The sequence below is a fragment of the Pleurodeles waltl genome, chromosome 6 (assembly GCF_031143425.1).
Source record: "Pleurodeles waltl isolate 20211129_DDA chromosome 6, aPleWal1.hap1.20221129, whole genome shotgun sequence".
Taxonomy (NCBI): domain Eukaryota; kingdom Metazoa; phylum Chordata; class Amphibia; order Caudata; family Salamandridae; genus Pleurodeles; species Pleurodeles waltl.
The window spans coordinates 453,434,912-453,449,923 of record NC_090445.1 but is presented as its reverse complement, the minus strand read 5'-3'; the positions used below and the strand labels follow the sequence as shown (position 1 = coordinate 453,449,923).

At 41.9% G+C, this 15,012-nt stretch overlaps 1 protein-coding gene across 1 annotated transcript in view; it reads right to left on the bottom strand.

Annotated features, from left to right (window-relative positions):
• The window catches only part of IKBKE (inhibitor of nuclear factor kappa B kinase subunit epsilon), a 181,855-nt gene extending 168,903 nt beyond the window's left edge, over positions 1-12,952 (bottom strand). Inside the window, exons 1-2 of the mRNA XM_069238581.1 lie at positions 12,839-12,952; positions 10,795-10,877 (exon numbers count right to left, since the gene is read on the bottom strand). The gene's annotated coding sequence lies outside the window, so the exon portion shown is untranslated. The remainder of the gene's footprint in view (positions 1-10,794; positions 10,878-12,838) is intronic.
• Positions 12,953-15,012: the final 2,060 nt, after the last annotated feature.

Sequence of the window (15,012 nt, the reverse complement as noted above, 5' to 3'; positions counted from 1 at the left end):
CTGCTACTGTTCCTACTGAGTCTCCTAAAGAGAGAAATATGAACACTGGTCATTTTAAAGATGACAGAGAAGTTTTACAGGAGACAATTGACACAGATTGATATCATACCATGTGGAGGAAAAGAGATATTTGATCAGAGAAGCAGCAAGGTGGGCAAATGAAATATGATAAGCTTGAGGAACTGTCTGATAAGTATGAAGTTGACATCAGAATAATGAGAAATGTACAGAGAAATTACAAAATAGATTTGACCAATGACCAAATTAAAAAATGGATTTGGTGACTTTACGAGCCAACATTGAAGATTTAGTTGAAAAGATAAAAGCACTGGACAGATTTGATAAAGTACGGGGAAAGGTGGAAGAAGAAAGTTACTTTTAAAAAGAAAGCTGCAGAGACAGGAAAGAAAACAAAGGGATCTGTAAATATTTCTGAGTTAGAGAGAGTTTCAGACTTTCCATTGAGAGAGGCATATTGAGGGAATCACGTGCATGTATTTTGGATGAGGGGTGGCCTTTATGCCTCTACGACAAATTTTCTAAAATTGTGAGAGGAAACTGAGAAATGGTACAAGGAGGTTCATAGACTGATGTTTTAAAAAATGCTTTGGACCAATTGGAATGCTCTGTTTGATACTGTTGCTCATAGCTATGAGAAACCAGCTAGAGTTGCATCTAATAATGCACCTTTGGATGTAGTTGCTAATAAATACAGAGCAATGAGAGCATTGAAAAAGAAGGTGTATGAGAAGTAAATTAATCAGGCAAAGATCTGGCAATATACACAAGACCAAATACATGCTGAATATGAGAGTCTTATGCAGAGTTTTAAGAAACAGTGCAGTTGAAGATCTCGAGAAAGATGGTGTTAGTTCACATATTCAGCAGAGTGTGATGTGGTGGTAGAATAAAGGAATAAATGAGATCCTGAAGTATGACAAGTACAGTATTGACTGGTTTGATGCGAATCAGAATGAGATCAAAGAGAAGCTGATGGTTGGCTAGATGAGGCAGTTTCAGAGAAAATGGCAAGATTTAAATGATGAGTTTGATTTGGGTTGTGTGTCCCCTGACAATTTGAATGGAGCACATCCAATGACAGGTGTAAGAATGAGACATGAGGTGGTGCAGATGCAAGTTCACAGTAGAGAAGTTGTAAAAAAAATTCTGAAGTGAGTGCAAATGTTGATTTGCTGAAGAAGAGCACTGCTTGTAAGTCCTGCTGAAACATTGGCCACTGGAAGTGGGAATGTAGACAAGATTTAGATGAAATCCCAAATGACTTTGTGCCTTAGACTACAGCAGAATGTGAATGAGAGGCAGACAGTCAGTAGTCAAGCCCAACTAGCTTCTGTGCAGAAGGTGCAAAGTCAAGGGCTGTTTCGTATGAATATGCCCATTGCTGTGGTGATGCAGCAAATCATGAGAAACAAAATGCCTTACAGTCCAGGATATCAGCAGAATTCATCGATTCTGAATAATGATTTTCCTCAGTTTTCCCCAGACACGAATTCCCAACTGTTAGACCTGTCAGCTCTTGACATGGTTTCCTCTTTTTGGCTTCTGAACTCCTGTTTTGATCCTGTGCTGAATTTCGTTTTGCTGGCTTTAGGGCTCTGATTGGCTTATCTGATTTACTAGTAAGGCCCTAGGTTAGTGCACCAAGTGTGCCCAGGGTCTATTAATCAAATGCAACTAGTGGACCTGAAGCACGTATTGTGCCACCCACATAAGTAGCCCTATAAAAATGCATCATGCCTGCCATTGCAGTGCATGGGTGAGCAGTTTAAACTGCTACGTTGACCTGGCAAGTGCACCCACTTGCCAGGCCCAAACCTTCCTTTTTACTACATGTAAGTCACCCCTAAGGTAGGCCCAAGGCAGCCCCCTGGACAGGGTACAGTGTATTTAAAAGGTAGGACAAGACTAGTGTGTTTTACATGTCCTTCTGGTGAAATAATGCTAAATGTGGTTTTCACTATTGCAACATCTCTCTCTCTCCCATAGGGTAACATGGGGATTGTTTAGAAATATCTTTTAAGTGTAATTTCCCATTGGGAGCAGATATAGATTGGGAGTTTGGTGTTTCTGAACTCACAATTTAAAAATACATCTTTTGGCGATGTTGGTTTTTGTAAGTTTGAAAATTGCACTTTTAGAAAGTGGGCATTTTTTGCTTAACCATTCTGTGCCTCAGCCTGTCTGTGGTATACATGTCTGGTTCAGGATGACAGTTGGGCTGGTTCTGAATTCACTCTAGGCAGTCACACAAAGGGAGCTGATGTGTGCCCTGCATATCATGATGGGTCTTCCTGGGCTGGTGGGAGGAGCTGACACTTGCATCTGAAGAGGGCTGTGCAAATACAATGTCATTATATAAAGCAGTCTCCACCCCCCTGGAGTGTGTCTGGGGTCAGGGCATGGCCTTGTGCACTACAAAGACTTCTTTTTGAAGTTTGCCTACTTCAAAGACAGAAATTAGTATAAGTATTGGACCTCTGAGACCACAAAGTTAGAACACTTTTGGACTGCGGACATTCTGCCAGGAAGGACAGCTACATGCCGTAGGAGGAACTCCCATTGTGCCTGTTGCATTGCTGTGCTGGCCTGCTGCTTGCTGCTTCTGTCATGGGAGTGAAAGGACTGGACTTTAATTTCTGGATCCTGCTTTCCAAGGATCGCCAAGGGTTTGAACTGAGCTTGCCTCCTGTTAAGACTTCATCTGCCAGTGCCTGGGCTCTTCTACTGAGAGTCCTGTCAAGTGGTGCCAACTCTAGTCCCGGGGCCCTTGGAAGTGTAAGCTGGTGACCTGCAGAAGAAAATACACGCACTGACGTGTTGCGGCAGAAAAAAAAAAATTACAAAATCAAGGCAGCTCCTGTCCCGTGGCTGAAGAATTGATGCCACACCTGCCTCACGGCTGCAGAATCGACACAGCGCCTGTTTCACCGTGGCCCCATCAACACAGAGTGTCTGGATTTTCCACACGTCGTCCCTAGGGCTTCAATTTCTCCTCGACCCCGCACCGCAGGGAAAGAATCGAGGCATCCCCTCCCCTACCAGTAAGGAACCGACACATCACCTCCCCTGCGCAGTAAGGAACAGACGCATTGCATTGCTTTTTGGCACCTCACCTTCCCTGTGGCCTGCATTGTCTTTGAAGCATCCCAGGAACTTTGTGCTAAAAAGATACAACCATTGATTCCTATGGATTAAGACTCATTGAACCGTTTAATAAGTGATATCTTTACTTGTGTATTTTTGTTATTTTGGATTTGTTTTACTCAGATACATATTGGCTATTTTTCTAAACTGTTGTGGAGTCATTTTGTGGTGTTTTCACTGTGTTACTGTGTGTGTACAAATACTTTACACATTGCCTCGGAGATAAGCCTGACTGCTCATGCCAAGCTACCAAGGTGGAATGCAGGGGTTATCTTAACTGTCTGACTCTCTTACCCTGACTAGAGTGAGGGTCCCTACTTGGACAGGGTACAAATCACTGCCAACTAGTGACCCCAGTTCTAACACCAATGGTGGTGTCTTGCGGGAGGGAGGAAGATTTCATGCTTTGTGCAGTTCAAGAGAGTGAGGTGGTGCCATGAGGACAAAAGCATATCTCTCAGCTATAGTGGATCCAGTATCTGTAATCTTTCCTGCTTGTCTGAAAGTGTTGCATCTGCCTGCACTGCAATCGAGCAAAGTGAAGAATTGTGATGGGGCATATGCTAATCGTGTTTTTTCCACATTCATTTGAGATTTTGCAGACCTGCACCAGGACACAGCACATGACAAAATATTATCTGACCAGATAACAATGAAGATAGAGACATGAGTGATAATGATGATGAACCACAGCATGACTGTATTAACGTCACTGAGTTATGTACCAAACCAAGACCAGACATCAAAGACATTCCTCTTGAAATGGCTGGTCTGATAATACTTGTAGATGGTTCTTGTTTGAGAGACCACTGTGTAGCACTAAAGGCTGCCTTGCAGTATGGTCTAGTTCTGAAATTCTTGAAGCTTTATACCCGCCTGGTGTAACTTCAGCACAAGTGGCAGAGTTGACTGCACTGACAAAAGCTTGTTGCTTTGCAGAAGACTGGAATATGATGATCTATACAGTCAGCCAATATGGTTTTGGAGTGGTCCATGACTTTGGACAATTCGTCACAAAGTTGCTTTATGACATCCTCCTCAACTCCCATTAGGAATGGTTCCCATAGTTTGATTTGTAATAACCAACACAGTTGCCAAAAGACATTGCAGTGATCAAGTGTCCTTCCCATAATGCAAAAAATATATGGTCACACCTGGGAATGAGTATGCAGAACAATTAGTGAGATATTGTGCACTTGAGAATGAAGCTGTGAGATCAAATGAACAAATTAGAATTCAAGAGACTGTAGACATTGTATTAAGTCAGAGTTCTGTAGAAAATGTGAATTGTTATATTTTTTTTAATCCAATACAGTCTTCCTTGTTTGAATTCAGAGATCTCCAGGAGGAACTGCCAGAAGACGAGAAAGGAAGCTGGGAAATGTTGGGTTTCAGAAACCAACCTACATGTGTGGATCAGTCTTGAGTGTAAGTATGTTCTGCGGGACTTGATGTCTGCTTCAATGGCCAGGTATCTGCAAAATCAGTCACATGTGGGGAGAGATGTAATGATGAGTATTTTTAATAAGTACTGGTCGAATTCTAAATACAGAAGTGTTGCAGAAGAGTTGTGATAGAGGTGCCTCATTTGTCAGAGAAATAATCAGGAAAAGAGAACTGTGGTTGTTATAAGCCATATTGGCAAATCAGAGGAGCCATTTATGAGAAGTCATGCAGATTTCATAGATATACCAGTTTATAATGGCTTAAAATCCAAACAAAAGACTAGTCTCTCTTCCCATGAAGTGCTAAGGGGGAGAGCTAGCAGATTAGTCATTTCCTCAAGTGTATCTGAAGGAATGTAGACCAATGGCATTGTTCTAGATTACTGCAAAGTTCTGACTGATATGGTGAAATCTATGCCTCATCAAGTGAATTTGGCAATAGCACTGACAAAAGAAACTCACTGTCATCCCTTGATCCCATGGGATTGGGTTCTCGTAAAGAAGCGCGTCCGCAAAAGTTGCATTGCAGAGCGCTGGTGAGGCTCTTCCCAAGTCATGCTTGCGACTAACACTGCTGTGAAGTGCACTGCAGTCCCGCAGTGAATGCATGCCACTCACACGAGAAAGGTGAAAGTGGTGGGTGAAGAAGTGGTGACAACCTCTGAGGCACAGAGCGGACTCAAGTTCACAGTGTGGATCCGTGGGAAGAGCTGAAGAAAAATTTCAAACTGGTGAAGGTGAAGTTGCCAATGAAAGGGAAGGTCTAGGTGAAGATCCTGGTGAAGGTACCAGTGGCCGTTTTCAATGTGAGGGTCAGAGTGAAGAGTTGCTGCAAAGTCATGAGCAAGAAGAAATAGTCTCTGATCCGACCAGTGAAATCTCCAGTTGAAAATTCAAGTCCCAAGAACCCCCAGGAGGAGAACCCAGTTCAAAGTTGCTGATCAAGCACAAGTCCATCAGTGAGTGGAGACGATTCAGCAGTAGTCACAAGTAAAGAAGCAAGAGTTGAGACATGTAGGACAGTAAAGAGAACCTGTAAAGGAAAATACTGGCAAAACGAAAGGTTAAAAAGTCAATTAAAGAATGACCTGAAGTAATAAAAATCGACTCAGAGGACAGTTAAAGTAAGTCACCTGTTCCTAAAAGACCAGTAAAGAAAAGAATACCGAACAGAACGAATGCTTCACCTTAATGGTAATATCTAGCGTCGGTGCCTGAAGAAGAGTCAAAAACAGAGATCTGTAATCCAATGAACTGTTGTCAGTTAATTTTTTTAAATGAGCTAGAGGAAGAAGAGCTACCTTGAACTCCAAGGGAAAGTCTGGCAGTAGAAAAATCAGTTTTGAACTCTGCAGAAGAATCAAGTTAAAAAAAAAAAAAAAAAAAAAAAAAAGAGTTTGAGCTTATGAACTGACAAAATAGCTGATAAAAAGATCTTGAAGTCTACTTTAATTTTGAATTCTTGTTTAAAAAAAATAAACAACAACAAAAAAAAAAAAAAAAAAAAAAAAAAAAAAAAAGAGTTTGAGCTTATGAACTGACAAAATAGCTGATAAAAAGATCTTGAAGTCTACTTTAATTTTGAATTCTTGTTTCAAAAAAATAAACAACAACAAAAAAAAAAAAAAAAAAAAAGAGTTTGAGCTTATGAACTGACAAAATAGCTGATAAAAAGATCTTGAAGTCTACTTTAATTTTGAATTCTTGTTTAAAAAAAATAAACAACAAAAAAAAAAAAAAAAAAAAAATCAAGAAAAGTTTTGTTATTGCTTTAGAAAAAAGGCTTTTACTAATATTTGGAGTTCTACATTATTTTTGTTTTTTGTCTCAGAGAAATGGCATTTAACAGATGCTGCATAATTGTTGGTTTAATCTACTTGATAATGACACTAACAGCCATACTTCATCTCTTATTGTGCCTCCCTTCTGTGGTGGAATATGACGCCGGAGAGGTTAAACTTACTACAGTACATAATGGTGTTGGACCTAATAAACTGACACATAGAGAAAGTTTAGTTCCTGGATTTCAATGTAATACCTTTACTAATATGTTAGGTGAGAATGTGGACATAATGGAGGTTAAGAATTGCTTGATACGTGCTTTTCTCCCTTCTTCTGCAGGTGAAAGTGCGACCTACTTAAAGCTCTGGTGCCTTATTGCCTTTCTTGTATTACGTTTGTTAGTATGTTCAATGAGCATGAGCTTATCTCACCTTATCTGCCGAATTTCAAAGTTCCAATGGAAAACCTTCCTGATTCCGAAAATGCTAAAGATGGGGTGAAATATGGTAAATTTCTGAATACAGTTGCACAAACTAACCATATAATATTAATAAGACTAAACGTCAGTATGTGTGCAATTTGAGTAAAGAGGAGTAGGAATTTGTTAAAGTATATAATGAAAGACTGGTAAGACAAGAAGATAAGGGAGCAGAATAAGGCTGAGGAAGATTTTAGGTTTCCAAATTTGCTTCCAAGATTGAGAATGGAGCATGAGACAAAGAATGAGTTGTTTATAGTACACCCTGAACCTACAGGAGTTTGGTGAATGGAATATGTTGCTGAGAGTGAGCATGAAAGAAGTTGTGTTGATAGTGATGATTTTCTGGTTGGTGACGAACCAGTTCTGACAGGGATTTTTTTATGTGTGTGGTAAGCAGTGCTTAATTTCTGCTTGCTGTTTCCGGTGCTGAGCACCGGCACTTATTTTTCAGGGCTGGTGCTTATTCTTCTGCCTCAAGCATGTACGGCATGCAAAAGACACACATGGGAAAGACGGAGGAAGAGAAAAACAAAAAAGCGTCACAATGGGAGAAAGCAGAAAGCTGAAAGAGTGAGCTGAAGGAGCAGGGAGTGGGCTTTCAATGAATTAAAGGGGCCCGAGATGGCTTCACGATTTGATGCCTCAGTATTCCGTGTTCGCACATTTAAATGCAGTAGCCTCTTGTTTAAGAGGAGGGCTTTGGGCACCGGCACGTTTTTATTTACAAATTAAGCACTGGTGGTAAGACCACTTAATTTAACTGGCCTTGCAATAGGATAGTTGTGTGCTATCTAGTTTTAGTATTTCCTAGAGTGTATCATGTGATTAGATTGAATGATGCTGTCAGTTTTAAGAGAGTGAAACATGGTTTGGGGCATATAGTTTGAGTTATACCAAAGCTACGATTCCATCTATAGGTGAGGATATGAATAATGTGATGATCAGAATGTTGTCTACCCTTGTGGACTGGCTTGTTTCTAATACTGCTGGTGCCATAACTCAGATTAATTCCCGACTAACAGCAATGCAATACCTTTGCACTAGATACCCTTTGCCCAAAGGAAGGTGATGTTTGTGAGGTTTTGAAGGTTACTTCATACCTGATAAGAGTAGGGTTATTATTACATATATGCCAAAAATCACTAACATTTCTTGAGAAGGGAACTATGGCTTGTGGGAAACAGTAGGTTCCTGTGTTAGTGATGAAAGGGGTTTAGTAAAGTTGGTGAACGTTTCGATAGTTTGGGTGGTGATATATTTAGGTTGTTTTTAACACATGTAATTATTGTGATGATTTGTGCATTGTCCTGTGTCTCTTCATCAAATTTTCTGAATACTTATTGCTAAAATGTGGGTGCAAAGAGAAAAGTGGATCAGAAAAAATTAAAAGACAAGAATTTGAGATGGATTATACCAGAGATTGAGTTTACAAACTGCGGAAACTGATGGAAGAATTGACTTGAAAGAAGCAGAAAGTGATCCAGACTCTGTTGTATCTGCTAGACTACTTAGATTAAATTGTGGGTTTTAGTTATCAAAGAATAATCGTGGGGTGTTAAAGATATTTGTGCATTCATGTTTTGGAGTAGCATTAACAACGTGCAGAATGTAGTTTTACACATGTACACACTGATTTTGTGCTATTGCCCCATGTTAACTAGGCCTCAATTTGGGCCTGGAAGTCATTTTTTCCAAAATGGATGTCTCCCCCTGCACATTTCACTGCTTGTTATTTCTGCAGCAGGCAATCAAGCAGAGTCATGTTGGCTTATTTCCATTGATATTGTTTATTTGGTCACACATTTGTAAATTATTTCAAGGTCCTTCCCCTAACTCACTGTACCATATTAATTTATGATAGTAGAACAAAGTAGTGCAGACTATCTCTGTATGGCATTAGCATAAGTGAGCAGAATCAATCTTTATGTAGTGGGATACTGCGTAGGTGCCAAGTCAATGGAACGGTTAAAAACTGCGCCCTAATTTGCTGAGAATGTAATATTTTTATCATACCATGGGTTTTTCAATTTTTAAGTGATTTAATATGCTGATCGAGAGCTTCGTTATTTATTGAGCCCATTACTTAATTGACTGTACTTTTGGCATTTTGATATGTTGGGGTGCCTTACCTCGGGAAAACATTGCCCCATGAAAGTGAGGTTTAGTACAATCTCGGATTCATCAAACTGTGGATGTTCTGTTGAGTAAAGTTTTGGGGTGTGAGAATTTTGGTCACCAGTAGAGAGTTATAGTTAGGACTTAGTTTCCATAGGAGAAGCATTTTTGTTTTGCTAATAACTTTGGGAGAAGACCAACTCTCCCCTGCAAGGAGTTGGATATAGCAAGGGGGGGGAGCAATTGCAGTAAGACAAACTCTTGCTTCTGAGGAGCTGGGTGGAGCAGAGGAGGGGAAACAGTACTGAGAAGAATAACACTGCCTTTTGAGGAGCTGAAAGGAGCTGAGGAGAGGAGTATTAGTGAGTACACAAATTCATAATTTGATCAAGAGCAAAACGCACAGAAGATTACGACGCATGTGGCCCAGAGCCTGCCAGGCTCCTGACAAAGGCAACCAGAGTCCCTGCTTGCCTTTTCTTTAGGACAAACGTCAACTAATTTCAAGAAAGCTTATGAGCATCACAATTGCTTGACGGTTAATGGTCAGCTTGAATATGTGGAGCTCCTTCTTTTCTTAGACAATTCACTTTGCATGACTTGTAACCCCTCTTTTTTTTTTACGCAAACTTAGATTTAAATGACTTTTTCACCCCGTCATGCACTGAATAACATACTGTATATTACGTTGCACTGATTATCACAAGACACAGCACTGTTATGGGTACTCTTACCAAAATAAAAATGCATTATTATTTGTAAGGTCCGTCAAATTAAGCTCACTTTACAAAATTACAAATACCTAAAGTGTTACAAAATTGAACACTGAGATAAAGTGAATCAAATGGAACCACTTTGTCTTGGTAAAATCATATGGATTCGGGTGCACGCTGCCATGCAGAGTTGTCCTTGTTTATTTTACTACCCTTTTAGGCTTCAGCGCAAAAATCACTACTTAATACCCTCTGGTTCGGTTCGAATGAGAACACCTTAGACTATTAACTCCTAATATGAAGAACTGCATATAAATGCGTAAAAAAAAGTGTGCTTTAAAAACATTAATGTGGGACTTGGCACATTATTTCCATGGTTTAAACCACCAGCTTTTCTGCTTATGATAAAGCCACATGGATTTTCAGAGATTCAGTGTGTGTGCGCATCACTTATACACTATTACAGCATAACGTGAAACATGTATCTTCCCCAAAGAATAATTGTGTGGTAACTGGACCCTCTTCATAACAATAAAACACAGCAGACTTCCTCTCTTGATGAGCTCCAATAAGATTTCTACCCTGAGCTTTATTGTGGTGATCCCAAGCAAGTGTGAAGATTGGGTCGGGTGGCTTAGAGGACTAATACGGCCACTGTAGGGCCTGTGTTCGACCCACTGGTAACAGTTCAAATCTTGATGGGTGCACTCAGCCTTTCATCCTTCTGAGGTCAATAAAATGAGCACATTGAGTTGGGTAATAATAAACATCTGTTATTCAGCTCCAGGATACCCTTGTGGGTGAACGTGTGCTTTACTAATACATGTTATGTTAAAGACTCATGGTGGTCCCACTGCCTGCAGAAAAAGACTGACCAACACAATGGCTTCTTCCTCACCTTCTTGTTAACTTACAAAGCCAAACATTTCTATTATGCTTCAGAGCTCATTTGTTAGTAAGGTATCGAATGCAATACATTCACTCGTCATTGTCTTCTTCCTCGACTGTCAGAGTCCTCTCTCAACGGAAAATTAGATTTACCTGTGGGTAAACATGCACTGGGTGAGGGCAGCAATGTGGGCGCGACACTTACCACACTTGCTGCGGGGTGGTAGACAACAGCTCAGACTTCATACACGCATGTTGGCGACCTGGAGCTGGGAAAGTTTGAAGAGGCTAAAAAGTGATGTGTAGAAGAAAGATATCTAAGTTAGCAGCTACACACGCAGGAACATTTCTAAAATCCCTGTGAAGGGAACTGTGCATTCTTTTCAGATTTAAGTGAGATGTTATAAAATGGTAGGTGTAGAAACAGAGTTCTGTGCAGAAACAAAAAGCAGCACATCTCAGTCCCAAAATAGTGACCAGGTATGAATTTTCTCACCAGATGGAATGACACACATTCAAAAAACTTTCAGAGAAAAGCAGGGCTGGATTTATAGGGAAAACAATATATGTGGAGAACCCTAATGTCATAAGCAATTGTGGGGGGGGGGGGGCTTTTCGGTAGCTGTACTTTAGCTATTATTGACCTAAAACTATGAATAACCAGGGCCACTGCAGTAAGCAATTTTGAGGCGGTGTCATTTTCCACATAATTATGGATTTTCCAATTAACCATCATCTGCTGCATAATCTAAGGTTTTAACAAAAAAATGTTCTAGCTCAAACAGATCAAATGTTACTAAAAACATGACAAAAGTGTTACAGTGCAGAAGATAACCCCTTAGAAAGGTTGACTGGTCACTTTTCTGTTGCAGATTGTTGTGTTTGGGTTTCATACTGATTCCAATGAGGTAAAACCTTTTTCCAGATAGTGTTAACATTTATAGAAATGACAAAATAATGAGATAATACCACTATAAATTGTGCTGCATCATGCCGCATAGTTTGCCATTTCTTGCTGCGTCGTTTAGTCAACCCTGCTGCATAATTTAGTCAACCTTGCCACATAATTTGGCCTTCCCCTTACACAACTCCAGCGGGCTTGACTAGAAGTACCAGCATGCAGGATTGGATAAGTAACTAAGACCTGTCAGGAGGCAACTTGAGACGCCCATAGCTATCAAGTGCCCCCTTTGTCAAATGCCACAGTTTCAGACAGATTTGGCTCTGGATTAAGGCGCCCAATACCCAATATGAAAAAACAAACTGAATCGCAATACTAAAACTGGAACGCTGCCCATTGTGAACGTTCAGGGCTGGTTTAAGGGCCACACATTACATGGTACCAATGGGCAGCGCTGGGTAATAACTGGGCATACTTTATCGGCAAACTCTACATCTAAGCATAAAACCCGTTTCCGAATGCGAACATTCGTCCTGGTAAGCACTTTGCAAAAGTTCAGGAATTTATATTACTCGACAGTATGACCCCGTTTCCAGTCTGGGTATTCCTTCTTACATACCGGTGTAATGTGATAATGCAGGGGAACTAGTCAGTACGTTTATCCAAGACTACAATTCCCATAATGCATGAGGGTGGTACATGAAGGTACGGGGACCGGACCATAGTTCAGTGGACTGAGCAAGTAGCCACATTAACCCACTATAAACTTCGCTGAAAGTAGCGCACACATCCCCTATTTTCGCTGCGGACACCTGGGTGGAGGTATAGAGGCAGGTGATGCTCAGGGTACATCAGCTCATAGAACATGGTGACAAAACAAAAGACTTCAAAGTAAGAGTCTTAAGCAGCGGCTGTTCGCTTGCGGCTCGCCCAGGCTGCATTGTGCGGGTTAGAACACGATTCTAATATATGCCGAGAATTTAAATTCACTACAGTTTCTCGAGATAGCCCAGGCAGGGATATGCCTTTACATATGCAGGGGTCCCTAGCCTTTCTAACTTCTCATATTAGATTCCGGGACGTGTACTAAAGTTTTGAGTTAAAAACACAGAACTACAAATACCAAAATGCAAATCAGCTACCCTGGACCGGCTACTCACAGTCACCTGTGGCGACTTCAGGACGCAGATTACGCGCACGTACTACAGTTTATACCAACGGTGAGTACCTAGAAACGTATTCGTTGAGTTAGAGGCGCTGTAAAGTAGTTTAACAAAGTGTCTGTGCGATCTTTAAAAAAGACGACTACACCACAGAAAGAGTACTGGCCAATGCCCGGAGCGCATACCTCTGGCTGCCCGACAGCTGCTATAGGGTTCGAGAGACGTGAGCCGCAGCAGACACTGGGGCTGGCTGGCTGTCGGCGGCGGCTGCTGCTGCTCTGAGCACTTTTGGTTTTCAGTCTCACAATGAATAACACTTCCTACTTTCCTTCTTGGTGACCACGCCTTTTAAAGGTGCGAGTCCCCACATTCACGGGAGCACACGGCGTGTACAGTAGACACCAGCAGCGCGAGCTCCCTTGCACAGATGACAGCACGACGGGGACCCCAGAATGTATCCAACCCTCGCGACAGGAGGCGGCAGGGCCCAGTGCCGGACCGCGGAATCAAAAATGCTCAAACCAGCCTCTTCTCTCTTCACACAATCTCTCTCTTTCTACCATTCCCCTCTCTCCCCCACTCTTTCTTTCTTTCAGCTCCCCCTCCCCCACCGGGAACTGCCCGGTGAAAAAGTCTGTCCGGACCTGGCAGTGCCAACTACAAACCCGCACACCAACCCGCAAAGCCAACGGCAGACAAAGCTTCTCTGCCACACAAAACATGCACGCAGACAAGTACAGTACAGTGGCTAAGCATAGTTGCCAAGTTTCCCAGGTCCTTGCGTTATGTGCTGCTCCAGTCCAGGTTTTGGAGACCTGTTTTATCGTAGATTAACATCACTACCAGTCCCAGAATTCTAAGACCAAACCTGGACTGGTGCAGCACACCACACATGGATCTGGTAAACTGGGCAGGGCTGCAACAGCTCAAGTCCCCCATGTACCCCTATGCAACAACCACCAGAGCCGGCCTTAGTGCTCTGTGCGACAGTGTTTGTTGGCGCCCACCTCCATGACCACCTTCGCTACAGATTCCCTCACTATCACCCTTTAACAGTGCCCTCAACTCTCCATAACCACTTTCTCTCAGATACATTTAATTTGTTTTATAGCGCTACTCATAGCAGTGTAGGGCAGTGGTTCCCAACCTTTTGATTTCTGTGGACCCCCACTTTAACATTAATGGAACCCAGGGACCCCCACTGAATCATCATTGGAATCCGGGGACCCCCGCCTGACTCATTACTGAAAGCTGGGGACCTAATTTGTCAATATTTGTTAATATTTTTTAATTTTCTAAGCTCTCGCGGACCCCCAGGAGTCCCTGGATCACAGGTTGGGAACCACTGGTGTAGGGTGTCAGAGCACTTTACATTGCAAGCACATCACACAGAAACAATCCATCACAGGTGTGTAAAACCGTGTATAAGAAATGTTACATAAGACAGATGATTACAAGATGTAGGAGTTACATGTCATCCATACTGGTAGGTTGTATAGTTTAAACGTGCTTGGTCTGGAGAAGCACAAACTTAGCATTTAAACTGTAACACCATAGTTGGAAGTTCTCTTTAATAAGAATTTATTTCTACCCAAATTAGTATGCTCGCTCCAGCCCAGCAACACAGTTGCCGGGCTGGAGACAGCAAGCAAAGGCTTCCAGTCTGTTCCGAGCAGCGTCCGGATTGGCCGCTGGGCAGGCTGGGAGCCTGTGCCTGCCTGCAGCAGCGGAGGAGACGGAGGAGCGGAGCGACGCCCAGGTAAGTTTAAAAAAAAATGGATTCAATTTGACCCCTCCCTCCCATATACACCCCTCTCACCCCTGTCCACCGCACCTATCCCGCCCCATGTGAGCGCAGCGAGCTGTGGTTGCACTATAGACAACCTTGGTCAGCTCTAGGGTTGTGCGAATGGTGCAGTTGCACCTTGTGCCGACCTTGAGGAGCGCTGTGTTTAGAAATAATTTATGGGTTTAAAACAACAATAACATTGTCACTGCAACTGGAGGAGAAAGATTGAGTTTTGTATAGTGGCAGTTCTGACTCATCATAAACAAACGCAGAGGGTTAATATCTCTGCTACAAGGACCTGTATTTTGTGTGTATAGCTCAGCAGGTTACTGTTTCTGTCACAGAGATCCTAGTTGTTACTACAGTTTATAAGTTAAAATCTTATTGTAGCACAGTGACCTATGAACTGTCATCAAAGAGCTGCATTCAAACTGGAAAGGATATGGTTGGAACTTTATGATTTACCCCAGTGTTTCATTACCTTAATTTTGCTATAAAGGGTTAGCAGGGGAAGAAACACATTCTTATTAGTAAAGTCAACCCCAACCCTGTGGTACATTTTAAATACAG